General features: G+C 36.8%; 4 pseudogenes across 4 annotated transcripts; 2 read left to right on the forward strand and 2 right to left on the reverse strand.

The window, feature by feature from the left end:
- Positions 1–1493: 1493 nt before the first annotated feature.
- AT1G42500 lies at positions 1494–3825 on the reverse strand (annotated as a pseudogene; the record flags this gene model as incomplete). Its single annotated transcript has 1 exon — positions 1494–3825.
- Positions 3826–4849: 1024 nt separating this feature from the next.
- On the reverse strand, positions 4850–8677 carry AT1G42510 (annotated as a pseudogene; the record flags this gene model as incomplete). The annotated part of the gene is made up of 1 exon: positions 4850–8677.
- Positions 8678–8745: 68 nt separating this feature from the next.
- Positions 8746–9462, forward strand: AT1G42515 (annotated as a pseudogene; the record flags this gene model as incomplete). Its single annotated transcript has 2 exons — positions 8746–8797; positions 8894–9462.
- Positions 9463–12258: 2796 nt separating this feature from the next.
- On the forward strand, positions 12259–14511 carry AT1G42520 (annotated as a pseudogene; the record flags this gene model as incomplete). Its single annotated transcript has 1 exon — positions 12259–14511.
- Positions 14512–14946: the final 435 nt, after the last annotated feature.

Below are 14946 nucleotides of genomic sequence, written 5' to 3' on the forward strand. Positions count from 1 at the left end.
AACCATATTTTTAGCAAAAAAAAATACAATTATGAATACAATAAATAAAAATATAAAATAAAAATCACAAAACAAATAAAACATGTCACATTAGTTTTTTTTTTCCTAATTCAGTCTTATTTTCCCCTTCTTTTCCTTGCATGTATCTTCTTCTTCTGCGAATTCTAATCAAAATCCTAAACAAAATTAGATTGAATCCGTCATTTTCAAACTCAGCTTCTCCGGCCACAACAACGACGACGATATTAGTTCAATTAGGCGATTTTTTTTGTTCAAGCTTCTTCTCACCCAAACGGCAGATAGTTCTTCTTTGTTTCAAGTTTGTAGCTGTCGTGGGTTCCGGCTACACAAACGGCACTGAGCAGTCCACCTTTCTCGATTTCATAGTCGCGGTGGCTATCCGTGTTTGTGATTTCATACCCACGGTGGATATTAGTTCGATTAGGCAATTTATTCACTAGTCACGGTTTTTCTTCTCCAACATCATCTTCTTTGTCCTTGGTTTCCTTTGACAATCGGGTTCTGTGTAGGTAAAATATTAACTCATCACCACCGATTTTATTATTTCTCTTTTTCGATTGATAATTGTGAAATACAATTCTTATATTGCTAAATCGTCATTATTGAAGATTTGGAGCATTACTTCCTTCGGCAGCTTAACACTTCATTATTCCAATTCATAGTTCATAAGAATCTCGTAAGGATTTTGGGCAATTTCAACACACTACAAGAAAACACGCCAGTTGCGAGGGAAGAAACCGTCGCTAGTCCCTCGCAAAGAGCACTTAACGAGGGAATTGCGACGAACTCCAGTTCCTCGCAAAACGCGCGTCGCAAAATCAAATTCGTAGCAAGTTCCTCGCAAATGTTGCAAGGAACAAGTTGCCTCGCAAAATATACGCAATTTGCGAGGGAAGCAATCCGTAGCAAATTCACAGCAAATTTCGGGTCTCGCAAGTTTCTCGCTAGTTGCGACGGACGACCAGACTCGCGAAGCACATGCAATTTGCGAGGGACGTACTCGGTAGCATATTAGCTGCAACAGTAGCCTCGCTCTTTCCTGCAAGTTGCGAGGGAATACTTCAGTAGCAAAGTAGTCGCAAATTCTTTGTCCCGCTAATGCCTCGCAAAATTTGCGATGGATTTGCGTGGCTTTTATCTGTAGTCGCAAATCCGTAGCAAAGTTTGCGATGGATTCGCGGTAAATAAGCGACTCTTTTCTGTTTTGTTTTAAGCATGATTACTGTTGAATATAGGGATTACTGTTCTACTTAACAATATTTAATGGTTATCTTAATTGGATTTTTATACTAAACTTTGAAGTTGAATACTAATTAAGAAACCTTAAACTCATATTTAAAAGCTGAAATTTTAGGTTTCAAGTACAGAAAAATAAACTGAATACAGAATGTTAGAAGGCCAAATAATTTTACATAACAAACCAACAAAAGATTCAAGTTTTGATGAGTGAAAAAGAAACTTAATACAAAATGTTAGAAGGCCTCAGATGGAGATGACCCAGTGTTTGGGTTAGCTACAACAGCCTCAGGTTCGACAGCCTCAGGTCCGATCCCAGCAGCTGTGGCATTAGGCGCATCAGGTGGATTGGAGCTGACTGGTTCAGTTCTTGAAGAGGATCTAGCTCGAAACAAGGCAGCAAACTCCGGATCCTTCTCGGCAAGGTAATCAAAGTATGCGTCAAAACTGGTGATCTTCTCAGCCTGGTTTGCAATGAGGGCTTCAGCAGCAGCCAGCTTCTGGGAAAGCACAACCGGATCATCTCGAGGAAGCACCGGTCCGGCATGCGCTGAAGACGCCTCATGCTGCAATGAACCAGCCCCATAAATCCTACCTTTCTTCTTAGGAGCAACCTGTCACAAACTCATAACCAAAACAAGCAAACATGATCAAAGCAAAGTCGAAACATATAGACTTAATGCAAAACTCTTAGGCCGAAAATACAATGATATTATTCAGACCAACAACACAACTGAATCAGGCCAAAAACACAAAAACACAAAAACACAACATATTCAATTCAGTTTCACAACATAATCATATCCATTTACACACACTGCCAATTTGCAAACCAAAAACACAACATATTCAATTCAGTTTGAATCACAATGACACAATGCAAGCCTGAACAGACCAATCCAATGCAAGCCACAACAGACCAATCGAATTCAAGTTAAAACAGACAAATCCAATGCAAGCCACAACAGACCAATCTAATTCAAGCTAAAACAGACCAATCCAATTCAAGCTAAAACAGACCAATCCAATTCAAGCTAAAACAGACCAATCCTATTCAAGCCACAACAGACCAATCCAATTCAAGCTAAAACAGACAAATCCAATTCAAGCTAAAACAGACCAATCCAAAGCACCAAAAACAGACCAATCCAATTCAAGCCACAACAGACCAATCCAATTCAAGCTAAAACAGACCAATCCAATTCAAGTTAAAACAGACCAATCCAATTCAAGCCACAACAGACCAATCCAATTCAAGCTAAAACAGACCAATCCAATTCAAGCTAAAACAGACCAATCCAAAGCAACAAAAAAAAGCTGTCTTTTATATTGGGTTGAAAGAGATAAGATACCTGTGCATAGATCTTGTTCTTTGCCTGAATAGATAACCCGCCTGAACCCGTGCTCTCTGTAGTGTCGCCTGAACACAGAAGTGACTCTTCCTCTTGAATCTTCGAGGACACTTCCTTATAGATTTCCTCCGACTTTCTGTCGATGAAACTCCCATCAGGTTTCCGGTGTGTTTTATCTAAGAGGAGGAGAAAATCTGGAGTACTTTCTCCTGTCATCTCACACTGAAACACATAAACATATAGGTCAGTTGTTTGAAATACAAGCTTTTTAAAGTAAGAAATTTAATTAACTTACACGTTTGCGGGTTCTGGCTTTGTATGAGGTCTGTCCAGACCGGTGTTTATGTATCCCGAGGCCGTCCGGATCATGATACCTTGCATTCCTACTGTTGAGACTCTTTCTTTCCGACTTCGGATCCCTCCAAAAGCTAACCAGACCTTTCCAAACTTCTGGATCTATCCACCGCGGTTTTGCCTCATCTCCCTTCTCCTTCCACTTTCCCTTCCAACGACCAACTTGATCAGACATCCTATCCTTAAGCTTTGCCTCAAACTCCAATCTAACTCTCTGGTTTATTGCAGGGTCCCAGTTATATACTTGCTACAAAACAAAGACAAGACACATTAGAAATAGACAAGACCAAAAGCTGTACCAAACAAAACACAAAATTATTTCACTTACAGCAAATGTTTCAAACCATCTATCGGCCACTGCTTTTGATGTATGTGACCAATTTGCATGAGGCTCTTTGAAATCTTTTTCAAAAATGCTTCGGACAGTGGCTGCAACTGAGGTGTCATCGTCAAACCTACAAATCGAGACTCCATCAGACAAACAAAACTAAATGTGTCTACAAACTAAATAGTGAAGAGAACAGACCCTAGTGGCTTACCAGAGAGTACCAGGAGGTCGATTGGGGTCTAATTTAGGCAACCCTGCACGACCAGGGCTAGCAAGCAACTCTTCTATAGTCAGGTCATTGAGCCGAGCATGTAGTGGAGTAGTGTGATTGGCAGAACCGCGAGGAGATTGATTGGCAGAACCGGTAGGAGATTGATTGACAGGCGGAGGAGAAGCACCATTGGCCTGATTGTTGGAATTGATTGGGGTTTGGAGATTTCCCTGAGTGGCCGAACCGTTTCCTTCACTAGGAGAACGACGTTGATTTTGTTGCTGAGACCGAAACCGGGAATAATCGTTGCCATTGAATGACATCTTGCAAAAAAAAAGAGAACATTAGTAAAGGAGAATTCGAAATACAAGGAAAATTAGTTCTACAACGAAAATACAACGAAAATTAACGAATACAAGCAAACCCTAATTAGATCTACAAATAGAAACCCTAATTAGATCTACAAATACAACGAAAATATTCGAATACAAGCAAACCCTAATTAGATCTACAATGAAAATCAACCGGAATCAAGAAACCCTAATTAGATCTACAAATAGAAACTCGATTCATACAGATTAAACCGATTCAACTCTAGGGTTTGAAAGATCAACTCAAAAATCGTTGCATGGAAACATTACCTTTGGGTTCCAGACGGCGGCGACGAACAGGTAGACACGGCAGAGAGGATGAACACGCGTCGATGAAATCTATTCCAGACGGCGGCGACGAAGAACAGGCGTGGATGAGAAGCTCCAGACGGCGGCGAAGATGTAGAAACGACGGCTGAAGAAGTTCGAGCCCGCGGCGAGCAGCTTCGGCAGTCGTCGGATCGAGAGAGAATAGGCGAGGAAAGAAATTTAGGGTTTGGATGAGAGACGGTTGGGTTTGAGCGAAGCTCAAACTCGCTCGCGTTGTATATATAAACATAAATCGCCTCGCAAATCCCTCGCAAAGTTGCTAGGGCTTTGCGAGGAACCGACTAAATAACCAATTAAATCGCTTCAATTTTGCGAGGGACTTGCGAGTTTCCGTAGTAAATCCCTCGCAAAGTTTTAGGGTTACACAGAGATTCGATTAGGGTTTTCAGATAAGATTGCGAGGTCCCTCGTAAATCCCCCGCAAATTGCGAGGGACTTGCGTGGGGCGTAGTAATTCCCACGCAAAGCTGTAGGGTTACACACTTACGAGGAAGCGTGTATTCGTCGTAAATCCCTCGCAAATTGCTAGGGGTTTGCGAGGGACAGTGTAAAAAAAAAAGATATATATAAAATTATAAGAAACTTTAAAATTATAAGAATAACACAATGCAAAATTATAATAATAAACTTTAAAATTATATAATTATAATTTTCAATATTATTAGAAAAAAATTCTGAATTTATTTATTATACTTGGTTAAAATAATGAAAGTAGACAATATAAAATACAATATTTATTCTGATTCATTTTCTGAATCATTATAATCATTTTCTGACTCAACGTGGATAACATTGACTCTCTGTTTTGTAGGTCAATGTGGATAACATCTTCTGTTGTTATGTCTGGAATGGAAAGTTCTCTAATGCTTTCTTGTTGCATCACAACATCATCAACTAAACCGACTATACGGCCCCTGGGATTCACTTTAATAACGGATAACCACACTTCACGCCGTGACCTTACACGCGGGTAAGATAGAAAGCTTACCTGCCCTGCTTGTGATGCTAGGATAAATGGTTCGAACTTGGCATAAGTCTTGTTTGCATTGACATCGACCACGCCTAAGTTATTTTTCCGTACCCCACGACCGATCACCGGATCAAACCAATCACACTTGAAAAGGACGCATTTCAAATTCAAAAGTCCTGGATATTCGACTTCTAGAATTTGCTGTAGAATCCCATAAAACTCAGTTTCACCTTCGACATGGATTCCATAATTTGCAGTTGCCCTTCGACTTCCATATGGATATGTATGGAAAGTATAGCCGCGAGTGAAGTACATCGGAGCTGTTGTGATCTTAGATCTTGGTTCTTGAACGAGCTCATGCAACCAAAGTGGTAATGGTTCGTTTCCACATCCGTTCGTAACCTACACATAGAAAATATTAAGTTTATCATTTTTTTAAAGTAAATAAGTAATCGAATATTCGAAATATTATTATACTTACATAGTATTTTAACCATCCAGCAAAATCACGATCTTTGTAAGTTTCATACTCTTTTTCTTCTAATTCAGGACATGCTTCACGGATTTGTGAATCAAATAACCTACAAATTACAACGCAGCTGCTTAATTAGCTTCCTTAATTAATTTCACACTAATTATTAACTATAAAAATTAGGAATAAAACTAGGTTGCTTTATACCTTTCAAATTTTTGAATGTAATCAACATTTCGGAGTATGTAATTGTGAGCTGCTCGAGAAAGCGCATGGTCGTCCCACCAAACTTCTTTCAACTTCCCTGCGAGTCTACCTATTTGGGCAAAGGTATCTGGAACATCGGGAACGTTATATGTAGGTGCAACACCTCCATCATCATAGCGTCGAGGACGAGTCTTTTTGGTTCTAACGCTTGGACTAAAGTAATACGACGTGAAGTGAGACGTTTCCTCGGTTAAACTTCCTGCGACTATCGACCCCTCAACTCTAGCAAGATTTTTTGCCTTTCCTTTAAGAGATTTCATGAATCGCTCAAAAGGATACATCCATCTGAATTGTACTGGCCCACCAAGAGCAGCTTCATGTGGAAGATGAATTGGCAAATGTTCCATCACGTCAAAAAAGGCAGGGGAAATAATTTCTCCAAGTTATAGAGCAACACTGGGATATTCTTGTCTAATTGTTCTATGGTATCTGTTGTCAGTGTTCTTGTACATAGATCCTTGAAAAATACTCCGATGCCTATCATGTATTTAATTAATGTAAGTTAATAATGACCAAGTAATAATTGAGTAAAAAAAACATATAGTATGTATATATATAATAAATATATATATATTACCTGCAATTGCCTCATGAATATTTGTCGGTAGCAACTCTACTAATACAAATGGCAATAATCGTTGCATGAATACATGGCAATCATGACTTTTCATACCAGAAAACTTTTGGCCTTGTTCTACGCATCTTGAAAATTTTGACACATATCCATCTGGAAACTTCACTTCAGCAACAACCCACTCGACAACGCATTCTTTGCTTCATTAGACAAGCGGAATTTTGAAACCGGTAATTTCCCATCTCTTGTAACATGCAACTCAGGTCTGCTGCATATTTCCGCCAAGTCCAACCTTGATTTCAAACTATCTTTTGTTTTGCCCTGCACATTCAAAAGCGTATTCATGATATTACCGAAAAAGTTTTTCTCGATGTGCATCACGTCAAGGCAATGCCGCAAGAGGAGACCCTTCCAATATGGGAGTTGCCAAAAGATACTTTGTTTGTGCCAATTGTGAGTGCTTCCATATTCGTCAGGCATATTCGCCGTGGTGTGCCAATTACCCCCACGTTTGCAGGTTTCCTGAGCACCATAATAATCGATCTGTTCAAACAAATCAGTTCTAGAAACATAAGATGGCGGAGGAAGACGAACTATTTTATTCTTCCTAAAACGTTTTTTGTTACGCCGATACGGATGATGCAGGGGAAGAAACCGACGGTGACTATCAAACCAACATGGTTTTCTGCCTTTCTTTAGTTGAAACGCATCTGTACGACCCATACAGTAGGGACAAGATAATCTCCCATGCGTTGTCCACCCCGATAACATTCCATATGCCGGGAAGTCACTAATCGTCCACATTAGCACTGCCCGCATATTGAAATTTTGTTTGCTCGAGTAATCAAACGTATGAACACCTTCATACCACAACTTCTTGAGTTCATGAATCAGCGGTTGCAAGAAGACATCAAGCGCTCGTTTCGGATACTTTGGCCCAGGTACTAAAATACTTAAGAACAAAAATTCGCTTTGCATACACATATCTGGAGGAAGATTGTATGGGGTCAAGATAACAGGCCAAAGAGAATATTGTCGCCCAGACAAACCAAATGGACTAAATCCATCTGTGCATAAGCCAAGATACACATTCCTACACTCGCTAGCAAAGTCAGGATATACCGTTTGAAAGTGTTTCCACGCCTTTGCATCTGATGGGTGCGTTATTTCTCCGTCTGCAGTTGTATGTTGAGCATGCCATCTCATTTTTGCCGCAGTTCTTTCTGATTGATATAAACGTTTCAATCTATCAGTTATTGGCAAGTACCACATCCGTTTATATGGCACTCGCGTCCTTCCGCCAGTAGTCTGGTATCTCGGCTTCCCGCAAAACCGACATTCCTGCAGATTTACATCATCTCCCCAAAAAATCATGCAATAGTCAATGCATACATCAATCATTTCTGATGGTAATCCAAGACTCAAAACTAACTTCTGTATTTCATAATAACTCTCAGCCGATATATTATCCGGTGGCAAATATTCCTTAATTAATTCTGCCCATGAATCCATACAGTTTTCACTTAAGTTATTATCAGCTTTAATAGTCATCATCCTAGATGTCAAAGATAACTTAGAATGTCCTTCTCTACATCCCTCGTAGAGTGGTTGATTTACAGCATCTAACATATCGTAAAAATGTTGAGCATCTAGGTTGGGTTCTTCACTAATATTTTCAAGAAATGAAGCAATAGTTTCATGAAATGCATCCGTAACCATATCATGAAATCTATTTTCCAGGTTATGCCCATAACCAAATTGATCAGGTACTTGCTGACCATAATTCGCATCATTATTAAAATTACTAGGTTGCTCGACACCACAATTTGTATTACTAGTTCCTGCGCTATCTCTACAACCATCTCCATGACGTAACCATACATAGTAGTTTGGCATAAGTGATGTTTTCCACCGCAAATTTCCCTTGCAAATCGCCTGTTTTCTTGTAGTGACATAATCGTATTTTGAAAACAATTCCCTTCAACAAATAAAGTTTTTCAATTCGGATTTGCATAATAAGAAATTGTTATAGTTCTTTTACCGTGTTCTTGTATAGTTGCCAATTCGTTCCGGTAAGTTTATATGCCAAATTTGCCGGAAAGTTTTTTGGAAATATATTCCCGCCTTTGTTGTTTTTTGTAATTGAATTATTGTCTTGTTGTGATAGATTTATTCAAGTTTTCATGTATATTCAGTGACAGATTTGTTGATCATTTGTTTGACAATTTCTTTGAACATTGTTTTTCTCTTTGATTAGGTATGGCGTCTTCTAGTAAAAACATCACTTACCCGCCTCGTCTTTATCCAGAAGGTAAATCACCTTTGCAAAATAGGAGGATGAACCATAGCTGCTTTGTTTCACAAATCGTTAAGATCAGATTATGATTAGGTTGTGATGTATGGGAAGGTTTGTTGAAATCTTCACTTTGTGTGTTTATAAAGTTTGCTGATGCGAAATATATATGGGCTGCTCACACTGTTCACTACTTCCTTACAAATCAGCTGAGCGTCAACAACTTTCATGAGATTATGTCTGTGATTGATGGATGGCCAATTAGATTTTCTCTTACTGAATTTGTGGATATAACGAGTCTCAATTGTGATCTTCTTGACAAGTCAACCACTTGTGAAATTGGACACTATGAGTTTTGGAATGAAATGGGTGTTGGAACATACGATGGTCCCTTGTTTATTGAGTTGAAGCATGTAATGGATATTAGCAAGGAATGGAGTTATGAGAAGAGGTTGATGGTTGGTAGGTTATGCTTGTTATCTGTTGGAGTTCATGGGATTTATCACGGTTGTAGAATCCCTTTGTCAAGCGCTAAATTAGTTCTTGATCCAAAGGCATTTGAGAAATATCTCTGGGGTCGAGTTGCATTTGAGTCTCTAGTTATTTCTGTGAAGATTGTTGACTACAAAAAAGACATATGTGATTCATGGATGTGTCCGCGCCTTGTTGATTTGGATTTGTAAGAGCGTGCCTGGATTGAGAGAACTTTATGGAATTAAAATAGCAACAACTACTGGTGTTCCACTACTTGATTGGAGAATAAATCAGTCACATATCAAATTTTAAAAAATCGTTGAAACTGAGAAGGCTGCCCATGGAGAGGTTTGTGTGATCTTCTTTAGTTCTTTATTTAGCTTGCTTTAGATCTTTAATATATTCTGAGACATGTAACTAACCTAATCTTTTAATTTTATGTTGTTAATAGGTGTGGGTCAGACATATGATTCCTGTTTCTGAGGAAAACATGTACCGTAAATGGAATGACTTGTCTAGAGATCAACATATGACGTATGACAACTTGATTAGAGATATCATCCACAATAATTTAAGAAACAATGCGTGGAAACATGCGGAATCAGTGCGTAGGAGGAAACAAAAAGAATCAAGAAATGAGGATGGTGAGAATGGTGTCATTTCCAAAAGAAAAGAAAGGTAATGAGTCAACGCCTATAGATGATGAAAGAGCACATGTTTCTAGCAGAGAACAGGGAAAACACATATAGAGGTCCAAATTTTTCCCATTTCACAATCTACATATACATTTTTGGTAGACTTTTTGGCCAATCCCTATACTATTTACTAATAACATATAAGTCCTTACAAATTTTATCTCAACCAAATATTCAATAACTAAGAACTTACAATTCATTAACTTGCATTAAATACTTGAAAATAACTTTTTCCTAAATTTTTACCCTTAATTAAATCTTTCTTTATTGAATTATATTCAATTAAGGCTAATTTTCTCAAATCTTTTAATCGCCATTCAATATAATTATATAATTTTTTTGTCACTATATATCTAATTTAATTTGACTTTATATATAAAATACATATAGTTAATAAAATATTAATTGTTTTTTGCATATGATGTAATTCAAATTTTTTAAAACAGACATATAATACTCAATCGATGAAAAAAATAAGTGCAGAAGGTCTCACATTGCTTAAATATTGAGAAATCATTTAGAATAATATTATAAAAAAGGATTTAAAAGGATCAAAATGATTCTGAATATGAATGAGCAGGAACTTTGATTTATCAAACATCCAAAATTAAAAGTGTTATTCGGTTTACTCCGATTTTTTATTTTGAATAACTAAAATTTTAAAGTTTCAAAATATTTTATATATTTACACTTTATTAAAAGTTAAGTATTACAATTTTTCACACTTTTCAAAAAGTTAAACTTTATAAGAGTTTTAAATATAAATTATTTTAAAATTTTATGAAGTCTTAAATTTTATAAATATTTAAACTTTATAAATAATTGAAACATTATAAATATTATTAATATGAGACAATATGCTACAGTGAAATTCTAGATGTAACAATCAATATACAATTATGAAGTTTGGATCGATATTAAAACAATTAATTGTATAATATTATAAATATTCGAATTTCATAAGCATATGACAAAATGATGTTTAGTTTCATGGAACGAGGTTATATGGTGAGACGGGTTTCGATCGATATTAATATGGATGAAATCCTGAATTAAGAATCAAAATACAATTATACAATTTTAAAAACTACAAAAAACTAATATTAACAAAACAAATATAAGTTAAAATTTCAAAAATATTAGTTATCATAAAAATCGTTCCGAGGTGTATCATAATATCATACATAAAAAAAAATAGCAGGTATCTATATTATTTATATATAAATAATATTAATTAAAAAAATCTCTAACTTTCTAACAAAAGTATCAACCCGCGGTGTATTGCGGGTCAATCCCGAAATAATAAAATTTTTAAATCTTTCGTACCTTTAAAAGATACTCAAACCACAAACAAAAAATGCTGAATTTTAATAATAAACTAATATACAACAAATATCAGAAGATAAAACATGAATAACCCAAAAACTTTACATAGATAAAAATTTCTATCAAAAATATATTATTCAAATACAAATAATAATTCTTATAAAAAAAATCTATAATTTTTTAATAAACATATCTACCCGCGGTACAGTATCTAGTTACCTTACAAAAAGGATGGATTACATCACATAAATAGTATCAAAAGTATAACTTATATTAGTTTGAATTATTTATAAGAAAATGACACAAAATAAATAATATAACATCAATTTTAATAAGTGATGTGGTAATTAACTTGGTTAGCGTCAGTTCAATCTAATTGATACAAATTTGTATTAGTTTGCATCATTTTAAGCTATTGATACAACTACAAGAAAAGCGATTTGCAAGAGAATTTTACGATGGAAAATATCCCTCGCAAATTGTCACAGACTTGCGAGAATCTTGCGAGGGACAAATGACACGTCATGATTCCGTCGCAAAATTTGCAGGGGAAAAGTCCCTCGCATAATTGCGTCGAAGTTGCGAGAAAATTGCGTGGAAATCAGAATTCCTCGCAAATGCATCGCAAATAGCGAGGGATTTGCGTGCACAAAAAACGCCTCGCAAATTGCGACAAACTTGCAACGTCACTTTATTTTGTAGTAAACATTGCAACGGAATTGCGAGTCATTGGCAAGTTAGGTAAGCACGTTTTAAATAATTTTACCGGTCTAGTTGCTAGGTGAACTTCCCTCGCAAATTCCTAGCAAAAAATATCAGTTCCTAGCAAATCCCTCGCAACCTGCCTAGCAAATCCCTTGCAATATTTTTTTGGACCTCTATAAATAACCAACATAACATTTACGAAATTATAACTCAAATCATAACATCTACTTACAAACAAAATTAATCTTTTCAAAAAAAAAACTTCTAAAGAAAATAATAATGTCTTGGGGTGGAGAGCATGAGATTTACACATTACGAAGTTGGATGTACAATCATAGAGATCAAGCGACCGGTAAGGCGACGAGAGAGTATTATGACAGACTACGCGGTTTCATGTATCAAGCGACAAACGAACCATTTGCTCGTGAGAACGGTACAATATTATGTCCATGTCGTAAGTGTATCAATGAGTAATATTTGGAATTTAATGTAGTGAATAAGCATCTTTATAATAGAGGATTTATGCCAAAGTACTATGTTTGGTTACGTCATGGAGAAGGTTGTAGAGATAGCGCAGGAACTAGTAATACAAATTATGGTGTCGAGCAACCTAGTAATTTTAATAATGATGCGAATTATGGTCAGCAAGTACCTGATCAATTTGGTTATGGGTATAACCAGGAAAATAGAGTTCATGATATGGTTACAGATGCATTTCATGAAACTATTGCTGCATTTCATGAAACTATTGCTGCATTTCCTGAATATATTAGTGAAGAACCCAACATAGATGCACAACATTTGTATGTTATGTTAGATGCTGCAAATCAATCAATCTACGAGGGATGTAGAGAAGGACTTTCTAAGTTATCTTTGGCATCTAGGATGATGACTATTAAAGCTGATAATAACTAAAGTGAAAATTGCATGGATTCATGGGCAGAATTAATTAAGGAATATTTGCCACCGGATAATATATCGGCTGAGAGTTATTATGAAATACAGAAGTTGGTTTCGAGTCTTGGGTTACCATCAGAAATGGTTGATGTATGCATTGACTATTGCATGATTGTCTATTTCTAATGTGTCTTATCTTTGTTTTGTAGCAAGCATATAACTGGGACTCTGCAATAAACAAGAGAGTTAGGCTTGAGTTTGAGGCAAAGCAGAAGGATAGGATGTCTAATCAAGTCTCTCGGAGGAAGGAAAAGTGGAAGGAAAAGGGAGATGAGGCAAAACCGCGGTGGATAGATCCTGATGTGTGGCCAGGTCTTGTTAGCTTTTGGAGGGATCCTAAGTCGAAATTAAAGAGTATCAACAGTAGGAATGCTAGGTATCATGATCCGGACGGCCTGGGGATATATAAATACCGCTCTGGCCAGACCTCATAGAAAGCCCGTGCCCGCAAACGTGTAAGTTAATCAACTTTTTTTTTCTTAAAAAAACTTGTATTTCAAACAACTTACCTATATGTTTATGTGTTTTAGTGTGAGATGACAGGAGAAAGTACTCCAGATTTTTTCCTCCTCTTAGATGAAACACACAGAAAACCTGATGGGAGTTTCATCGACAGAAAGTCAGAGGAGATCTATAAGGAAGTGTCATCGAAGATTTAAGAGGAAGAGTCACTCCTGTGTTTAGGCGACACTACGGAGAGCACGGGTTCAGGCGGGTTATCTGTTCAGGCAAAGAACAAGATCTATGCACATGTATCTTATCTCTTTAAACTCAATATAGTGTCGGACATATGGCATCGACTTAATATAGTTGCAACATTTTTTTGTTGCTTTGGATTTGTCTGTTGTGGCTTGCATTATGTCTTTGATGGGATAATTGCAGTTTTTGGTGTTGCTTTGTATTTCTCTGTTGTGGCTTCCATTGTGTCATTGTGTTTTACACTGAATTGATTATGTTGTGTTTTTAGTTTGCAAAATGTCAATGTGTGTAAACTGATATGATTATGTTGTGAAAGAAGTTTGCATAATGTCATTGTGTTTTTGGCCTGATTCAGTTGTGTTTTTGGTTTGAATAATATCATTGTATTTTCTGCCTAATATGATTATGTCTGAAGCTATAAGTTTTGCATTATGTCTATGTGTTTCGAATTTGCTTTGATTATGTTTGCTCGGTTTGGTTGTGAGTTTCTGACAGGTTGCTCCTAAGAAGAAAGGCAGGATTTATGGGGCCAGTTCATTGCAGCAAGAGGCGTCTTCAGCTTATGCCGGTCCGGTGCTTCCTCAAGATGATCCGGTTGTGCTCTCCCAAAAGCTGGCTGTTGCTGAAGCCCTTATTGCAAACCAGGCTGAGAAGATCACCAATTTTGATGCATACTTTGACTACCTTGCCGAGAAGGATCCAGAGTTCGCTGCACTGTTTCGAACCAGATCCTCTACAATAACTGAACCGGTCAGCTCCAATCAGAGACCTGAGGTGCCTAATGCCACAACTGCTGGGATCGGACTTGTGGCTGTCGAACTTGAGGTTGTTGTAATTGACCCCAACAGTGGATCCTCTCCATCTGATGCCTTCTAAATTTTTGTATTCAGTTTACTCTATTCACTCATCAAAACTTAATCTTTTGTGGTTAATTTTTGTATAATTATTTGTTGGCTTGTATTTTGTACTTGAAACTTAAAATTTCACCTTTCAAATATGAGTTTAAGGTTCTTTAATCAGTATTGAAATTTAAAGTTTAGTATAAAGATTGAATAAGAAAATTATTAAATATTGTTAAGTAGAACAGTAATCTCTAAATGTAACAGTAATCATGATTACAAAACAAAACAAAACAATCGCTTTTACATCGCAAATCCATCGCAAATTTTGCTAGGGATTTGCAACTACAAAAACAGAACCTCGCAAATCCATCAGAACATTTGCGACGAATGAGCAAGACTTAGAATTTGCGACTACTTGTTACTAACAAAGTCCCTCGCAAATTGCGAGGAATGAGCGAGACCGCATATT

Source organism: Arabidopsis thaliana (assembly GCF_000001735.4).
Source record: "Arabidopsis thaliana chromosome 1 sequence".
NCBI lineage: Eukaryota > Viridiplantae > Streptophyta > Magnoliopsida > Brassicales > Brassicaceae > Arabidopsis > Arabidopsis thaliana.